The sequence below is a fragment of the Papio anubis genome, chromosome 18, assembly GCF_008728515.1.
Source record: "Papio anubis isolate 15944 chromosome 18, Panubis1.0, whole genome shotgun sequence".
NCBI classification, from domain to species: domain Eukaryota; kingdom Metazoa; phylum Chordata; class Mammalia; order Primates; family Cercopithecidae; genus Papio; species Papio anubis.
In genome coordinates this window covers 4255939-4269087 of record NC_044993.1, presented here as the reverse complement: position 1 = coordinate 4269087, position 13149 = coordinate 4255939, and the positions used below count along the sequence as shown (strand labels likewise).

Below are 13149 nucleotides of genomic sequence, written 5' to 3'. Positions count from 1 at the left end.
AGTTTGGACACCCTAGCTATAAAACATTTAAAAAAAATTAGTCAAGCGTGGTGACCTGTGCCTGTAGTCCAAGCTACTCAGGAGGCTGAGGCGGGAGGATCACTTGAGCTCAGGAGGTTGAGGCTGCAGTGAACCTTGAACTTGATTGTGCCACTTCACACCAGCCTGGGTGACAAAGCAAGAGCCTGTTTCTTAAAAAAAAAACAAAAAACAAAAAACAAAAACTGCTGCCTGAGTCCCACCCCCAGAGATTCCAGGGCAATTGGTCTGGTGTGTGGCTGGCACTGGGATTTCTTTTTTTTTTGAGATGGAGCCTCACTCTGTCGCCCAGGCTGGAGTGCAGTGGCACAACCTTGGCTCACCGCACCCTCTACTTCCCAGGTTCAAGTGATTCTCCTGCTTCAGCCTCCTGAGTAGCTGGGACTACAGGGGTGCACCATGACACCCAGCTATTTTTTTTTTTTTTTTGGTATTTTTAGTGGAGATGGGGTTTCATCATGTTGGCCAGGCTGGTCTCGAACGCCTGACCTCAAGTTATCCACCCACCTCAGCCTCCCAAAGTGCTGGGATTTCAGGTATGAGCCACCGCGCCTGGCCTGGCACTGAGATTTTTAAATGCTCCCTGCAGGACTCTCACATGCAGGAGAGAGAATCCTTCCCTACGGGAGGAGTGAGGGGTAGCGAAGGAGTGGGGCTGGGGCTGAGGGACAGAGGGCCCAGGCCTGCGGGAGTGACAGACACATTTCCTGGCACTCACCATGGGCCCGACACTGTTCAGAGCCTTTTATGTATATTATACACACACATATACATATACATATACATATACAGTGAATCCTCACAACAACCCCATGAAGTTGGGACCATTCCTGTCCCATTTCACAGGAAACATCTAACAGGAAACAGCACAGAGGAATTTGTTAACTTGCCTAAGGTCATCTGGGTAGCAAGTGACAGAGCAGGGATTTGAAGCCAGAACTTTGGACTGTGGAGCCTACGCCTTTAGTGACCAGGCAGACCTGGAAAGTCTTGGAGTCCCCAGGGGACAGAGCTTCCAGGAACAGGGGAGGGTGGAGCACACCTCATCTCCATCCCTTATCCATTGTGCCCATGCTGGCTCTCCTGCCGCCAGCCTTGCCAAGGGGTCCTGCAGCCCTGACGTCAGGGTCAACCACAAAGAAGCCAGAGGGAAAGCTGCACAGAGCCCCAGGGCCTCTGCTGGCCAGGCTTCCCAACCTCCCTGGACTGCGGCTGCTGGGAAGATAGACTCAACATCCCAGCGACGTGCAGACCGGCCCTGCACGACGTACTCGGATTCTATCAACTATTCCCTTTCATCCTGTCTTTGTTCAGCATTGATCGCAGCCCACCCGGCGAGTTTTGAAAACCAGTAATCTGTACGGAAGTCCTCACGGACGGAATGATGTCTGGAATTTGCTGTAAAAATACTCCAGTAAAACAACAAAATGCTGTGGGGCGCAGGGAGGCGCCACCGTGCGAGCAGCGGGATGTTGTTTACTGTTGAGACTGGGAGACAGGAGAGCATGACATCCTGGTGTGTTTCTTTCAAAAGTAATGCTCAGCCTGGGCAACACGGTGAAACCCCATCTCTACAAAAAAGTACAAAATTTAATCGCTCATGGTGGCGCATGCCTGTAATCCCAGCTACTCAGGAGGCTGAGGTGGGAGGATCGCTTGAGCCTGGGAAGTGGAGGCTGCAGTGAGCCATGATTTTGCCACTGCACTACCTGGGAGACAGAGCGAGACCCTGTCTCAAAAAAGAAAAGAGAAGAGAAGAGAAGTAATAAAACGGTCAGAAGAGAAACAACTGTATTTTAGATTACAGTCTGGGGTCAATATTAAATTTTCAGATTATGATTATTGTACTGTGTTTTTTTTTTTTTTTTTTTTTTTTTTTGAGACGGAGTCTCGCTCTGTCGCCCAGGCTGGAGTGCAGTGGCCGGATCTCAGTTCACTGCAAGCTCTGCCTCCCGGGTTCACGCCATTCTCCTGCCTCAGCCTCCCGAGTAGCTGGGACTACAGGCGCCCGCCACCTCGCCCGGCTAGTTTTTTGTATTTTTTAGTAGAGATGGGGTTTCACCGGGTTAGCCAGGACGGTCTCGATCTCCTGACCTCGTGATCCGCCCGTCTCGGCCTCCCAAAGTGCTGGGATTACAAGCTTGAGCCACCGCGCCTGGCCTATTGTACTGTGTTCTTTAAGAAATGGTCCTTGCTCGTCTGGGCGCAGTGGCTCACGCCTGCAATCCCAGCACTTAGGGAGGCTGAGGCGGGTGGATCGTCTGAAGTCAGGAGTTCGAGACCAGCCTGGCCAACATGGTGAAACCCCGTCTCTACTAAAAATACAAAAATTAGCCAGGTGTGGTGGCAGGCACCTGTGATCCCAGCTACTCGGGAGGATGAGGCAGGAGAATCACTTGAACCCAGAAGGCAGAGGTTGCAGTGAACTGAGATTGTGCCATTGCACTCCAGCCTGGGCAACAAGAGCAAGACTGCCTCAAAAAAAAAAAAAAAAAGAAAAGAAAGAAATGGTCCGTGCTCTTAGAAAATCTACACTGATGGCTGGGCATGGTGGCTCACGCTTTGTAATCCCAGCACTTTGGGAGGCCGAGGCAGGCAGATCACCTGAGGTCAGGAGTTCGAGACCAGCCTGGCCAACATGGTGAAACCCCATCTCTACTAAAAATACAAAAACTTATCCAGGCGTGGCCAGGCGCAGTGGCTCACGCCTGTAATCCCAGCACTTTGGGAGGCCGAGGCTGGCGGATCATGAGGTCAGGAGATCGAGACCATCCTGGCTAACACGGTGAAACCCCGCCTCTACTAAAAATACAAAAAATTAGCCAGGCGTGGTGGCAGGTGCCTGTCGTCCCAGCTACTCGGTAGGCTGAGGCAGGAAAATGGTGTGAACCTGGAAGACGGAGCTTGCAGTGAGCCGATATTGTGCCACTGCACTCTAGCCTGGGGGACAGAGCAAGAATCTGTCTCAAAAAAAAAAAAAAAAATTATCCAGGCATGGTGGTGGGCATCTGTAATCCCAGATACCTGGGAGGCGGAGGTTTCAGTGAGCGGAGATTGTGCCACTGCACTCCAGCCTGGGCGAGAGAGTGAGACCCTCAAAAAAAAAAAAATATATATATATACACTGACACGTTTGGGGTCAAGAGTCATCATTTCCATAACTTAACTCTCAAATTGTTCAGTAGGAAAATAATAGGAAAATAATGATATGCACGAATATGTGCAGGGAGAGATGAGAACGCGCATGTAGGTACATGTTCATTTCTGGCGAAGGATATTTGCAGGGCCTCTTTATATTCTCACAACTCTTCTTTAAGTTTGAAACTGCTTCAAGAAAAAGGCTTAAAAAGGAAAGAAAGGCAATATCCAGAAGAGACAGGGCAGCTCAATGACAGTCTGCGCATGCCTGGGCTCCCCACTCTGGTCTCCCATGGCAGGACGCAGGCGGCAGTGTGTGCGCCGAATACCGTTTTCCTCCTAGCAGCTTCTATGATTTGGTGGAGATGTGTTCCTGGGGCCAGGCTCCGGCCGAGCAAAGGGTCTGTATTACGCCGTGCCAGGCAGCGCCAGCTCCCAGAGGAGGCGTCTGGAACTGACAGGTTTTGTCTGAGCAGCTGTCTCGCCACTTGAAAGACCCCTACCTCAAAACACACAGGGGAAGGAAGGCAGGCAGGGAGGGAAGGAGGGAGGAAGCAAACCAGAGGATGGGGGACCAGGAGCAGCTTCAGTTGGGATTCAGGTGACACTGGGGGCAGGACGCAGTGAGGGTCAGGCAGGTGCAGCACCGAGGGTGGTCACGTCCACATAGGGCAATTTGATGTGGGGTGTGTGGAACTCCTGCAAGGAGAGTTTCACACGGCAAGTTTTCTCACCCCCCTCAGTGTCCCTGCAGTTGCCCTCGTTGTCATCCTGCTTCTGCCTCCCTCCCAGGACAGCGCGGAGGCAGTGGGCACAGGACTGGCTGAGAGGATGAGAAAGAATCGGGAGTCTAAAGGGGCTGCGTCACCTTAAGCAAGTCATTTCCCGAGTCTGAGGTGCTGGGCCTCGGTCCCCCAGGCTCTGTGTCCTCCTCCGCCAAACAGGCATTGATCACCAGCCTCCAGGACAGGGCCTGGGACAGAGTTGTCACCATCATCTTCATCATCACCACCACCGTTATCCGTCATTATCATCATTGTTCTCATCATTCTTATTGATATAGTTTGGATATTTGTCCCTTCCAAACCTCATGCTGAAATTTGATTCTGAGCATTGGAGGTGGGGCCTGATGGGAGGTGTCTGGGTCATGGGGCGATCCCTCATGAACAGCTTGTTTGGTGCCATCCTCACAGTAATGAATGAGTTTGCTCCCTATTGGTTCCTGCAAGAGCTGGCTGTTAAAAAGAAGCCTGGTGGCTGGGCGTGGTGGCTCACACCTGTAATCCCAGCACTTTGGGAGGCTGAGGTGGGTGGATCACTTGAGGTCAGGAGTTTGAGACCAGCCTGGCCAACATGGCAAAACCCCATCTCTACTAAAAACACAAAAATTAGCTGGCTATGATGGTGCACGCCTGTAATCCCACTTATTTAGGAGGCTGAGGAATGAGAATCGCTGGAACCCGGGAGCCAGAGGTTGCAGTGAGCCGAGATCATGCCACTGCACTCCAGCCTGGGTGACAGAGCGAGACTCCGTCTCAAAAAAAAAAAAAAAAAGAGCCTGGCACCTTCCCTGCTTCCCACTTGCTGCCACCCTCTCGCCACATGATGTCTGTGGCTCTCCTTCACCTTCCGCCTGGAGTGGAAGCAGCCTGAGGCCCTCACCATCCTGGTGCCGTGTTTCCTGTCCAGCATGCAGAACCATGAGCCAAATGAACCTTTTTTTTTTTTTTTCCAGAGTTTCACTCTTCTTGCCCAGGCTGGAGTGCAATGGTGTGATCTCGGCTCACTGTAACCTCCGTCTCCTGGGTTCAAGCGATTTTCCTGACTCAGCCTGCCAAGTAGGTGGGATTACAGGCATGTGCCACCACACCCGGCTAATTTTGTATTTTTAGTAGAGATGGGGTTTCTCCATGTTGGTCAGGCTAGTCTTGAACTCCCGACCTCTCAGGTGATCCGCCTGCCTCAGCCTCCCAAAGTGGTGGGATTACAGGCATGAGCCACAGCGCCCAGCATGAACCTCTTTTCTTTACCAATTATCCAGCCGTGGGTATTCCTTTGCAGCAACACAAATGGACTAAGACAGTTGTCACCTCACTATTGTTGTCATCCTTGTCACTGTCATCATTGTTGCTGCCACCTTCACCATCATCATCCTCATCATTGTCATCAGTGTGATTGCCACTAGGTACCACCAGGGCAGCCCCACTATGTGACTCCAGTTCCACAGTGTGGCCTGTTATGTTGGGGGTGAATTTATGTGGAAGTGTGGAGAGCCCTGTCCACTTCGTGAGATCCAGGGTTAGCCCCCTGCAGAGACCGCAGATGCTTACACGGGAGAGGGCCCCTTAGATGAGTTGAAATGTCTGAGAAGGAGGAGTTACAGCTTTGATTCTACATCTGTCTGAATAGAAGCCATACGGTTGTCTAACCATGGGGAGGAGCTACTTTTACCTTAAACTTCATTATCATCATCATGACAATATCAGCTGATAGATATCCTGCTGTTTTCAATGTGCCAAATTCTGGGCCAAGTTTGCTATAAAAACGATGCCACTGAACCCGAACAATGCCCTAAGAGATAAACATTATCACCATCCTGTTTTACAAATGAGGAGCTGGAGCTCACAGATGTCCAGCGACTCCCAGCACCCAGGGCTAGCAAGCTACAACTCTGGGCTGCCAGACACCAGAGCCAAGCCCACATCACTGAAATGGGTTGCAGTGTTCTATTCCACACGCTGGAGTTCTAGATTGTTTGAGTTTGTTACAAACAAAAACATGTATCTTTGTAACTAGAAAATAAAGAGTTAAGGCCTGGTGCGGTGGCTCAAGCCTGTAATCCCAGCACTTTGGGAGGCCGAGACAGGCAGATCACCTGAGGTCAGGAGTTTGAGACCAGCCTGGCCAACACAGAGAAACCCTGTCTCTACTAAAAATACAAAATTAGCTGGGCGTGGTGGTGGGTGCCTGTAATCCCAGCTACTCGGGAGGCTGAGGCAGGAGAATAGCTTGAACCCGGGAGGCAGAGGTTGCGGTGAGCCGAGATTGTGCCATTGCACTCCAGCCTGGACAAGAGCAAAATTCTGTCTCAAAACAAAAACAAAAACAAAAACATAAACACACAAAGGAAAAGAAAATAAAGATTTAATGGGAGAAAAAAAAGATTTAAGGCGAGGATACCCTTAGCTTGGCGCAATGGTATGGGAGCAGTTGGGCCCAAAAGAACTGCTAGTTGAGGTATAAATGTTCTATCTTTTTCACACATTTGCAGGGGTGTGAAAAACTTCCGTTTCATATTGAATTGGGCTCTGTTTATGTTCCCTTTGAAATATCAGATTGTTAATTATTTGCACAACAGCTTAAAGAAGAACAGGTTCTTTCTTGCACCCAGGCATAAACATCTCCCCGTCAGCCAGGAACAGTGGCTCAAGCCTGTAATCTCAGCACCGTGGGAGGCTGAGGTGGGCGGATCACCTGAGGTCAGGAGTTCGAGACCAGCCTGACCAACATGCAGAAACCCCATCTCTACTAAAAATACAAAATTAGCCGGGCACATGCCTGTAATTCCAGCTACTCGGGAGGCTGAGGCAGGAGAATCGCTTGAACTCGAGAGTTGGAGGTTGTGGTAAGCCAAGATTGCGCCATTGCACTCCAGCCTGGGCAACAAGATGAAACTCCATCTCAAAAAAAGAAAAAAAAAAAATCTCCCTGTCGCCAAATGGTCACGGGATTCTCTCTGGTGACAAGGATGTGCAATTATAAAAACTGACTTCCGGCTGGGCGCAGTGACTCAAGCCTGTAATCCCAGCACTTTGGGAGGCCGAGGCAGGCAGATCACGAGGTCAGGAGATTGAGACCATCCTGGCTAACACGGTGAAACCCCGTCTCTACTAAAAATACAAAAATTAGCCAGGTGTGGTGGTGGGCACCTGTGGTCCTAGCTACTCGGGAAGCTGAGGCAGGAGAATGGCGTGAACCTGGGAGGCGGAGCTTGCAATGAGCCGAGATTGCGCCACTGCACTCCAGCCTGGGTGACAGAGTGAGACTCTGTCTCAAAAAAACAAAACAAAACAAAAAAAACACTGACTTCCTTTGCAGAGGTCCACCCCCTCCTAAGGGGCAGCAACACAGAAGGACATCAGATGTCATGCATGCCACACAGCTTCTCTAAGGTCAAGAGCATCTCCAGGGACAAGTCCCACTTCCATGTTGGCTGTGTTTGTTTTTGCAACAGCCTTGAAGGCAGGTGCCACAGATTACCAGCCCACAACATGACTGATTGCCAGCTCGCCCTCTACAGATTTTCAGCGCAAACAGAAAAGCAAAATGCTGTGTTCTTTCATAAAGTCAAAAGCAACCAAGTTGTACACTGACTATCAGGGACAGAATCTCCCGCCGGCTGGAGGGACCCCGCTTATCAAAGACACAGAATCTCCTGCTGACTGGAGGGACCCTGCTTATCAAAGCGGGCTCCAATGTTTGCCGATTCCCTCAGCTACCGCTTTTGTGGATTACAGAAGTTCAGCTCTAGGGTATGAGATAAACCCATCCTGGAGAGACTCATACAAGTCTAGAGCTGGAAATGGTCAGAGAGAGGTGACTAGGTAAAATACAGGGTGCCCAGTTATCGCAGGGGACACACTCATAAAAACTCTTCTTTGTTTATCTGCAGTTAAACTTAGCCGGGGCTGGTTGCGATGGCTCGTTCCTGTCATCCCAGCACTTTGGGAGGATGAGGCGGTGGGCAGATCACTTGAGGCCAGGAGTTCAAGACCAGTCTGGCCAACATGGTGAAACTCCATCTCTACTAAAAATATAAAAATTAGCTGGGCGTGGCAGAGGGCCCCTGTAATCCCAGCTACTGGGGGGGCCAAGGCAGGATAATTGCTTGAACTTGGGAGACAGAGGTTGCAGTGAGTGGAGATCATGCCGCTGCATTCAAGCCTGGGCAGCAGAGTGAGGCTCCACCTCAAATAAACAAACAAAAACAATGAAAACTTAGCTGGATAACTTAGTTATCCTTGTGTTTATTTGCTGAATCTGACCACCCTATTCAAGGTCATCTGATTTCTAACGTCTGGCTGTCCCAGATGGGGACCTGGAGAACCAGACAGGGAAAGTGAATGAACTGGTTCCTGCAGAGCCACCTCCCAGATGAAATCAGAGTAACCCCATGGAGGTCCTGAGTCACGGTGGCACCTTGCCCTGCTTGCCTAACAGAGACCTCCTGGGAGGACCCGGAAGAGGGTAGGGCTGAAGAAGAGTCACAGCTGAGGAATGTGACTGTTTGCCAGGTGAGTGGGCTGCAATCCCAGTGGGGCAGGGTGGTGGGGGAGGCTGGGCAAGCCCCTTCAGCTCTCTGGGCCTGGTCATACTGCAAGCAGGGAAGAGAGTGCAGGCAAGCGGGCTCCCAGCAGGCTCACGACACACATGGTGCTTTTCTTCCTTCTTTAGGAAAGCCACTTTCTTTCTGCAGCAGGACTCGAATTCCCGCAATTCCAGCCAAAGGAACTGGGTTGGGAAGCGATGCTGCAAGCATTCATGTGCTTCCTTCCTGGTCCACAGAGTGCAAAAGGAAGGGCTGCCTTCAGCTTAGCCACGGTCCTGCAGGGACAGTGAGCCCCTCTCTGAGTGGCTGGGACCTCCACCTGGCCCACAGGAAGCCTTCACCAGCAGGAAGCGAAACAGGATGGGGTGGGGGCAGAAGGCCCACCGAAATCCCCACCTGCTTGGCCTCCCACGTATGAGCCATGTGACTCACAGCAAAATACTTGCCCACTGCCCTCTCTGGGCCACTGTGAAATAACAGAGCTGAACACCTTAGGATTCAGGCACCTTTCTGTACATTATACGTCAATAAAAACATTTACCAAAAAATAAGAGGGCTTTGAAACCAGCCAGAGCAATATGGTGAAATCCTGTCTCCACAAAAAAATACAAAAATTGGCCGGGCAGGGTGACTCAAGCCTGTAATCCCAGCACTTTGGGAGGCCGAGGCAGGCGGATCACAAGGTCAGGAGATCGAGACCAATCTGGCTAACACGGTGAAACCCCGTCTCTACTAAAAATACAAAAAAATTAGCCGGGTGTGGTGTGGGCGCCTGTAATCCCAGCTACTCAGGAGGCTGAGGTAGAGAATTGCTTGAGCCTGGGAGGCGGAGGTTGCAGTGAGCTGAGATTGCATCACTGCACTCCAGCCTGGGTGACAGAGTGAGACTCCATCTCAAAAAAACGAAAACAAAAACAAAAAAAGGCTAGGCGCGGTGGCTCAAGCCTGTAATCCCAGCACTTTGGGAGGCTGGGGTGGGCAGATCACGAGGTCAGGAGATCGAGACCAACCTGGTTAACACGGTGAAACCCTGTCTCTACTAAAAATACCAAAAAAAATTAGCCGGGCTTGGTGGTGGGCGCCTGTAGTCCCAGCTACTAGGGAGGCTGAGGCAGAAGAATGGCGTGGGCCTGGGAGGCGGAGCTTGCAGTGAGCCGAGATCGCACCACTGCACTCCAGCCTGGGCAACAGAGCAAGACTCTGTCCCCCCGCCAAAATAAAAAGAAAAAAGGAAAGAAAAAAAAAAAAGATTTACATTGGTTCCATCTGGAAAGGTGGGAGAACTGAAGCGGGGAGTAGGTGGGAATTGGGGGACATGGCTTTTGGGTCATAGGAAGATTCAAAGATTTTCTGATTGGCAAATGGTTGAGTTATTATCTGGGCTGGGTGCAGTGGCTCACGCCTGTAATCCTAGCACTTTAGGAGGCTAAGGCGGGAGGATCATGAGGTCAGGAGTTTGAGGCCAGCCTGACCAACAGGGTGAAACCCCATCTCTATTAAAAATACAAAAATTAGCCAGGCATGGTGGCACGCACATGTAATCCCAGCTACTCAGGAGGCTGAGGCAGGAGAATAGCTTGAGCCTGGGAGGCAGAGGTTGCAGTGAGCCGAGATCACGCCACTGCACTCCAGCCTGGGCAACAGAGCAAGACTCCATCTGAAAAAACAACAAAAAAACCCCAAAAGAGTTATTATCTAAAGACCTGGAACCAATAGAAAGGAATGTCTGGGTTACCATAAGGGGTTTGGCTTGAGAGAGAATAGACTGTACATGTTTCTTATCAGACTTAAAGGAACTCTCCTATTAATCTGAAGGTCTGCACTGATGTTAATGCTGGTCAGCTGGGCCTGAATTTCAAAAAGGAAGAGAGTATAATGAGGCATGTCTGACCCCACTTCCCATCATGGCCTGAACTAGCTTTTCAGGCTAACTTTGGAATGCCCTTAGCCGAGGGGAGTGATCCACTCAGATGATTGAGAGACTTCAAGTTTTTCGTTTTGTGTGTGTTTTTTGTTTTTTTGTTTTTTTTGGTTTACAACCTCTTACTAATTTTGTTTGTTTTTTTGTTTTAGAGAAAGGAGTCTCACTATGTTGCCCAGGTTGGTCTCAAAGTCCTGGCCTCAAGTGATGCTCTTGCCTCACCCTCCCAGCACACTGGGATCACAGGTGTGAGCCACTGTGCCTGGCCCCATCATTACTTACTAATCTTTTTAATGATGGGGGATTATTCTCAGCAGGCCCAGAGGCCTAGCCTGGCTACCACTGTAGGTCAGAGCAATTCAGTACCATGGCTCAGGGTTCCAGCCCTGGCCTTGCCATTTTCTAGCCATGTGACCTTGCGTCAGTCACTTTGCCTTTACAAACTTCTGTTTCCTCATTTTTATTTTTTAATTTTTTGGAGATTTTTTTTTTTTTTTTTTTTTTTTAAGAGACAGGGTCTCCCTCTGTTGCCCAGGCTGGAATGCAGTGGTGTGATCATAGCTCACTGTAGCCTCAACTTCTTAGGCTTAAGGAATCCTCTTATCTCAGCCTCCTAAGTAGTTGGGACTACAGGTATGCATCACTCCCAGCTAATTTAAAAATTTGGTGTAGCCGGGCGGGGGTGGTGGGGTTGGGGGCGTCTCACTATGTTGCCCAGGCTGGTCTCAAACTCCTGGCCTCAAGCAGTCCTCCTGCTTTGGCCTCCCAAAGTACTGCAATTACAGGCGTGAGCCACTGTGCCTGGCCCTGCTTCCTCATCTTTAAAACGGGGCTGACCCGGTATTTGGTTGGAGAGTTGGTCAGGGGATTAAAACAGAAAACGCAGGGTCTGGTGCACGAGGAGTGCTCGGTAAGCATGAAATATCACTGCTCTCTTTTTCAGTGTCCACTGACGCGACGCTCCCAAGTCTCTGGTGGTGACCTACACCTTGGGCTGGGAAAATACACCCTACGTGGGTCTGGGGTGCACCCCACCGGCATGGGAAGGCGCTTCCAGGGAGAGGAGATTAGGTGGTGAGCTTTCAGCCTCCTTGGGGCTGGCAGAGGGATTAAGTGTTTCCATAAATACATGGCCTCCTCCCATCCGCAGGACCCGGTCCCCAGCGGTGGGGGCGCAGAACCCAAGGAGGGCGTGGCCTGCACAGGTGAGGGTGCTTTTTGGAGTTAACCCAGCCCAGGACAGGGGACTTCCCACAGCGTTGGGTGGGTGGGGTCTAGGCAGGAAACGCCAGAGCCTGTGACTCAGGGTATGCCTCTCAGAGCCTCAGTTTCCTCACCTGTACATGGAGGCGTTCGTTCCCCGAGGCCTGCACTACCTCCGAAGTGCCTTTGCCTCGCAGCCTTCCCTTCCTCCCTCTTCCTCCGGGCTCCAAAGTCTGTCCAGCCTGCACACATTTTCCCTTGATCCCATCTGGGCCCCGCAGCCAGAGGCGGTCTGAGAGAAGTCCCAGCCGCCCTCGGACCCCGCCCTCCGCCTATCCCTGGGGGGGAGCTGCGGGTGCCCCTTTTTACTAAGGCCTCCCCCAGTTCCGCCCGACCGCAGCCAGCCAGGAGAAGGCGCGCGTGCGTCCACACGGGTCGCCCTTTGCGGTTGCAAACATGCTTTGATGCCCTGGGAGCGCAGGGGGGCCCCTAAGTGAGGCGGTTCATAAATAATAGATTTGGAAATACTCGATAGAGGGGAAATGGTTCCTCGGGAGGCCTCCTGCCCCCGCCCCCCGCTGGGCTGCCTTCCAGCTCTCAGGAATGGCATTCTGGTCCATTCCCAAGGAACTCGTGACGGTGCGGGGTGGCCGGTGGGGAGTGGGGGCCAGAGGCTTCCGCGCGGGGACACACCCCCACCGCCGGTGCAAGTTGCACAGCGCCGCCAGAGCCGGGCCAAGTTTCCTAAAGCCTGTGTCTTCGCAGCAAAGTCTACAAGAAGTTGGGGGGACGCCCGGGCCCGCGTGGGTCCCCCACCGCCCCCCGAGCCGCGCCCCTGCAGCGGCTGGAGCTTGCGGGGCGTGGACGCCGCCCGGCAGGGGCCGCGTTGCTCGAGGAAGCCGGGCGTCCAGGAGAAGGGGCGGCGGGCACGAGGCGCGGGGCACTCACCGCTTCCTTCCTGGTGGGCTCACTGCGGAGCCGCGCCCGGGGCGCGCGAGGCCCGCCCGGGCGCTGGTGGTGGCGGCGGCGGTCTGGCTCGGGGGGCCGCGGCGACGAGCCTGCAAGAGAGAGCAGCGGGGGTCATGGCCCGGCCGGCGCTCGGGCCGCCGCGCGCCTCCCGCGGTCCCGCCCCGCTCCTGGAGGGCGGCGCTGACTGCAGCCGCCGGGCCGCGGGCGCCAGGATTGCACCGGCCGGGCGCGGGGCGGAGCGGGCCCGCCCGCCGTCTCCCTGGGGAGCGTGCCAGGACCCGCCCGGCGCCCTCGGCGGCGGTCCCGACCCCTCGCTGCTCGCCTGTTTCCTCCCGCTAGGCCCTGGGAGGTCCCGGGGCAAGTTTGGGCTCCCCACCGTGCGCCCCTCTCCGGGGCTGTGTGCCGGGCTCCCTGCGGCCTTGCACCCCAGCCCTGGGTGGTGAAAAGGGGCACCAGGGTTCCTCCCATACTGGGGGGCCCGGCTCCAGTGAACCTCGTTGCCCGGATGCGAAGAGGGGAGGCGAGGACAAGAAGCTCCCCCGCCCCATCT

At 52.9% G+C, this 13149-nt stretch overlaps 1 protein-coding gene across 6 annotated transcripts in view; it reads right to left on the bottom strand.

Annotated features, from left to right (window-relative positions):
- C18H16orf74 (chromosome 18 C16orf74 homolog) overlaps positions 1 to 13149 on the bottom strand; it is a 45224-nt gene extending 32075 nt beyond the window's left edge. The window contains exons 1-2 of one of the 6 annotated variants that reach the window (XR_002519338.2): positions 12579 to 13149; positions 4046 to 4150 (exon numbers count right to left, since the gene is read on the bottom strand). The gene's annotated coding sequence lies outside the window, so the exon portion shown is untranslated. Of the gene's footprint in view, positions 1 to 4045; positions 4151 to 11764; positions 12465 to 12578 lie in introns of those variants that run through there. The other 5 variants (XM_021932243.2, XM_021932246.2, XR_002519336.2 and 2 more) reach the window with 5 other exon arrangements.